General features: G+C 43.2%; 1 long non-coding RNA gene across 6 annotated transcripts; it reads left to right on the top strand.

Annotated features, from left to right (window-relative positions):
- The first annotated feature begins 381 nt into the window (after positions 1-381).
- LOC136475025 (uncharacterized) lies at positions 382-3,071 on the top strand. Of its 6 annotated transcripts, none has more exons than XR_010763073.1 (8): positions 382-867; positions 1,005-1,167; positions 1,252-1,337; positions 1,418-1,580; positions 1,720-2,264; positions 2,370-2,530; positions 2,665-2,737; positions 2,818-3,071. It is a non-coding gene; the product is annotated as an uncharacterized lncRNA (long non-coding RNA). The 6 variants fall into 6 exon arrangements; XR_010763074.1 differs by lacking the exon at positions 2,370-2,530 and having other exon boundaries at positions 383-867; positions 1,710-1,820; positions 1,936-2,264; positions 2,818-3,070; XR_010763072.1 differs by lacking the exon at positions 2,370-2,530 and having other exon boundaries at positions 383-867; positions 1,720-1,820; positions 1,936-2,264; positions 2,818-3,069.
- The last annotated feature ends 2,510 nt before the right edge of the window (positions 3,072-5,581 follow it).

Raw genomic sequence — 5,581 nt, 5'->3', positions numbered from 1 at the left:
AGAACATAAACACTTTTCCTTTCTGCCCTGGCCATACCGGACATGTCTGGTTGGCATAGGACAGAAACAATTGAAGCGCTGCTTGTGATTCTTCGTTTTAGCTCTAGTACTTCTTGTATGCCTGTATCTGAACAAATGCATTGCTCTACTAGAGAGCCATTAAAAGCATCACATGGCAAATATGATAATGATTAAATCTCTACCCCTATAATACACCAGTTAGAATAAGTCTACAGCCACACAATAAATATCTACTCCACAGTCATAACCTATGCTACATCCATACCTATAAATACACCCAGAAAATATAACATCATCAAAATAGATGCACCAGATTATCTCTTAGTCATTCTCTGTCTTACTCATCCAAATCGGACGGCTCACGTTTAATGTGTCTGCCCTCCGAGCGTCCCTTGGCCGAGGGCGCAGCCGCCGGGGGCGCTACCGTCGGGGCGCGGCCAAGACCCGCGAGGACGAGGCGACGACCACACCAACGCTTTCGCCAGCAGTAGCATCTGCGTTGCCCCTTCCGCGTCCCCGTCGACGCCGCCTCCGTCGAGGGGGCCGCCTCCTTCTGTTTTTGCTGCAGCGTGCAACCTCCATGGCGCAGCACCATGGGTGGCAGCTCCCCCACGACACACTGCAGGTTCGCCCGCGATTCTCCTTCTCCTGCATCACACCAAGGTTGGCGGCGAAATCTCTGGGTTGGGCTCTTGCTGGGCTGACCCGGAGGTGCAGAAGCCGGCGTGGCTGCGGCGTCTGGCGGCGCAGGGAGAGAAGTGCGCGAGGGCGAGGCTGAGGGAGTCACTCGGGGAGCTCAAGCTCAACACCATCTACGTCGAGGCCCAGTGCCCAAACATCGGAGAGGTAGGGCTGAATCAAACTGCAAATCGATATGTAGGATTCAGATTCGACGCATTCTAGGCTGTCGTGCAGGTTCAGTACTTCAGTTGTGGGATTTTGGTTTCATTTCGTTTTGATGAATTGACGGTGATGGTGTGCAGTGTTGGAATGGAGGTGGCGGGGCTGGCGGAGAAGGGGATGGCATTGCGACCGCGACGATCATGCTCCTCGGCGACACCTGCACCCGGGGATGTCGATTCTGGAGCCTCCCCCACCGGATGTCCTGGAGCCTCTGAAGACAGCCATGGCAGTCGCGAGTTGGGGGTAAGATCTCTGTCAGTTATAAACACGTTGAAGATGATGACTATGCTGCAAATTATCTGACAGATAACATCCTTTGCGGAGTAGACTACGTCGTGCTGACAAGTGTTGATTGGGATGACCTTCCTGATGGTGGAAGTGGCCATTCTGCTCAAACAGTCCGAGTTCTCAAGGTTTATCCATTGTTGGCAAGCGGTGAACTGGTAACTCTCTGTACATCTACCATGCTGAATTTTTTTGTTTTTTTTTTCAGGAGCTGAACCCTGGGATATTGGTAAGAGTGTCTGACTTCAGATTTTCGAGGTGACATGAATGCAGTTTCATCTTTAGCAGACTCTGGTCTAGGATGTATATGCTCACAACATTGAAACTACAAGGAGTCTGCAAAGAATAGTAGTTAGAGATCCCCGAGCAGGGTAATGCGCTTCTTGATTCATTTCTGTCTGAAGATTTTCCAGTTCCTACTCTATGTTCAGTTTTCTACGGACTACATTGGAACAGATTTCCTGGCGCTGTTTTATATCTGACGTGCTTTCATGAAAAAGTTGTTTGCAGGCTGGTTGGTCAAACTTAGGGACGTGCGGTTTGTCTGTGACCTTTCTGGGAAATACCATGACTGGAGCAAAGCTTGAAGACAAGTTTTTAGTTGGTAACAGGTTAGCAATATCAGCCAACACTGGTGCTGTGTCCATGAGAGGTGATGGTGCATATGGAGTGAATATGGAGACAACTATTGGTGAAAAACTGCACACTTAATGTTGTTGTATTCAGAACTCCCAAGACCCAAGCATTCAGAGGTTGGCTAGCACACGTCAATGGAAGTTGAACCATCACTTTCTGTCAAGAATCAAGATAAGTGTAGCTTTTCTGCCGTTTGCTTTTTTTTCCATCCAGAAAGCAAGCTTTCAGCTTTCTTGCAGGATGGTTCGTTGCTTCAATTTTGCAAGTGATCAAAATCAGTAGTCTTTCATGGATAGGTTGCTGGATTCATGGTTCCCAAAATCTCGGGAGCGCACACCAGATCATAAGGAAGGAAATGAACGGCCTTTTCCTCACAACCGAGTATCCATCTGTCAGGGCCAAAACAAATAGAAGAACAGGTATCCATTGTATTTGTCTAAACAACGCATTATTATAATTTTACTATATCAGTCTACGTGATTACTGATCCCTGGAGTTCCTGTATTCATCTCTACATCTACAAGATATTGAAAAGAGTATTGTTCTCAGCACAAAAGCTGGGATTAGTGTGCTTCAAGCTCTTGGTGCTGCTGTCAGTCTAACATCAACATAAGCATACATCCAATCTGGGCAGGAGAGGATCTGCACAAGTTGAACTATGAAAAAAAACATTGGTTGTTTTCATGTGCGTCTTCAAAATAAATCCGTTGCGTTAGCACGGGCATTATACTATCACCTATAATATGTTTCATCTTTCTTATTATCACAAAATAGTTATTTGATTTATGTAAAATAAATCAAACAAATGCTCATCTCTAGGAAATTAGGAGGCTTCCTTGTATACAATTTCATGAAGTCATGGGATGGTGTAAGATTGCCACCAATCAACACTGTAAGCATATATTCTCTAACTATATTCCGTACACTACATACAAAATTAATAACTTAACTTATTATATCTACCGTGCACAGCTATCAAATTCACTGCGGATGGAATTTTTGGGGGACATTCTTAAGAGCCATGCAAACGAATGTTTTGACAACTTTCCTGAAGATCTCCAAGTCATGATTAAGGACTTAGACAGAATGTAACTTAAATGGTTATATGAGAAAAAAACTTTACTATGACTTCTTAGTGTTCCAGATTGTATACGTGCTCAAAGATGTTGTGTAAAAGTTGAACTATGAAAAAAAAAACATTGGTTGTTTTCATGTGCGTCTCTAAAATAAATCCGTTGCGTTAGCACGGGCATTATACTAGTAAAACTAATTAGTCACTTCCAATTATTTCACAAAAATGCTTATTTGTGAGCCATTGAGCACTAAACACAAAGTGGCTATCCTATAAGGTCTTTAGATACTTGTTACCAATGGTAGAGATGAAGTAAACGATATGGTCATTGATTTATCTTTGGGTCAACCATATATGAGATTATGATAAGAATTGATTGATAGATTGAGTGAATATTTTCAATTTACTTGCTCAACGACCCCGAAGCTTTCATCTCACCACCAAGTACCTACATTATCAACCTAAGCACATTTTGGTACCCAACTCTTGTTGGGTCCTTTTGGGTTAGTCAACAAGTGCTTAGGCACCCAAATGGCCTTAGTACTAGTTTGTGGTGAACACATCACCTTGCTAGTGCTAACTCCTTTTGTGGTCTTCCTAAGCATATTATCATAAACAAATGTGTTCGGCTTAGGGATGTTACCATTTGGGCAATCATAGCTTAGATGCCCCTTTCTTTTACAAGCATAGCATATGCGATCTTTGTTTGCTTTATGCTTGTTTTGCTTGTATGGACATCTATCAACCTTGTGGCCCATCTCATTGCATCCATAGCATCTTCTTGTTGCAACTTGGGCTACCTTTCTTGACTCTTGATATATTGGGCATTTCTTGGTAGGATGCCCCAATTTCTTGCTCATGAGACAAGCGCTTTGTCCATCACTCTTCACTTGCTTGGCCTCCTTGATTGAAGCCTTTTGAGTGGCGGCTTCAACCTTGTCGGCCCAATTCTTATGTGGACACATAGCCCACTCATGTCCATACAATCCACAACCATAGCACATACTTTTTTCATGTTTCTTGCTCTTGGTTGTGTTGGCCTTGCTTGAAATGTGATTCCTTTGTTGGGTTTTGAAGGAAGCAAGGTTTGAACCCTTCTCAAGCTTCTTCACCATGTTATCACGGTTATCTTGAGAAGGTTGTGCTTTCTCCTTACCCTTCAATCGAATCACATCTTTCTTTAATCTTTTCACCTCTTCTTTGAGCTCTATGTTTTCTATAAATTTTTGCTCAATCGAAGATTGGCTTGCTTGAGAAGCACACTCATTAGCACAATAAATATTCAATTGAGATTGTGTACAAGTGAGTGTGTGAGTAGGAGGTTGAGATGATTTTACCGTTGTAATCACAACCTCATGAGCCACCTCAAGCATGATGCTTGATTCTACTAATTCTTCATGAGAGCACTTGAGATGAACATAGTTTGCTTGTAGCACATTATATTTGCTTGAGAGTTCATCTAATTTTGCCTTGAGCTCAAAGTTTTCCTTCTCTAGTTGTGAAACACTCTCATTTATGCCCTTTAGCTCTTGCAATTTGGAGATGAGAAACTTTTCTTGATTTTGAAGAGATTGCTCTTGTTTCTCATTCTCTTCCTCTAGCTCATCATTCTTCTTAACTAGCTTCATGAGAATGAGCTTGTCTTTGTTGCTTAGATGATCAAGAGTGTAGCTATCTTCAATTTCAATATCACTCTCTTCTTGATCATCTACTCGTGCTATCTCCTTGGCTTGATCTTTCTTGCTAGCCTTCTTCTTGCTTTTCTTGGCCATGAGACACAAGTGATGAGTATCATGAGATACTGAGGTTGACTCATCACTTGGCCGCCACCGGGCTTGAGCCTCATCATCACAGACTGTCTGCTGTCCGACTGCCTCGGCCATACCGAACGTGTCTGGTAGGGATACCGGACACGTCCGGCATGCGCTTGCAGACATCGCAGTCACCTCGGCTTGCACCTCTTGCTCCGGCTCGGCGCTCTTGAGATCTTGTGAGGCTTCTTCGCTGCATGAAGACATAATGGACATATTTTCCATTGACTCGACCTCAAGTGCATCATCGCATTTGGATTTTCCATATAACTCAATGAGTTTGGTCCAAATGAGATGAGCACTCTCCGGAGGTGGTTGTCCATTGAATATTGCCTCATCTTAAACCTCTGCACTCAATGTACTCAAAATGATATTAATAGCTTGAGCATTGAGTTGCACGCATATTTCTTCCTCTTTTGATAAATTCTTATAGTTGCTCCAATCAACTATAGGAAGAGGTATGTTTGCAAACACAATATGCTCAACAAGAGGACTAATCTTTCTAAAAGCATTGAGTACATGAATTGACCAAGGTAGAAAGTTTGAACCATCATTTTGGAGAAGCATCGGCTCCAACTCGATAGGCGTCGACATCCTTTTCTCACGGCGGTGAAGCTTTAGGTGAGAACCTCGCTCCGATACCAATTGAAAGGATCTAGGATGTCGCCTAGAGGGGGGTGAATAGGCGTTTCTGATAAATCAACACCTTTAAAAGCGGAAACGATTAGTAATAGGAGTTTCCACAATGGAAACTCCAAATCAAAGTAATACAACCCCTCATAAGTTAGCCACAAAGTATATAAAAGATACTAGATAAACCTAGGGAGCCAAACAACGGCAACCAAAGAGTTGA

This window comes from Miscanthus floridulus, chromosome 8 (assembly GCF_019320115.1).
Source record: "Miscanthus floridulus cultivar M001 chromosome 8, ASM1932011v1, whole genome shotgun sequence".
Taxonomy (NCBI): domain Eukaryota; kingdom Viridiplantae; phylum Streptophyta; class Magnoliopsida; order Poales; family Poaceae; genus Miscanthus; species Miscanthus floridulus.
The sequence above is the reverse complement of the archived record's forward strand: the minus strand, read 5'-3'. Positions and strand labels throughout refer to the sequence as shown.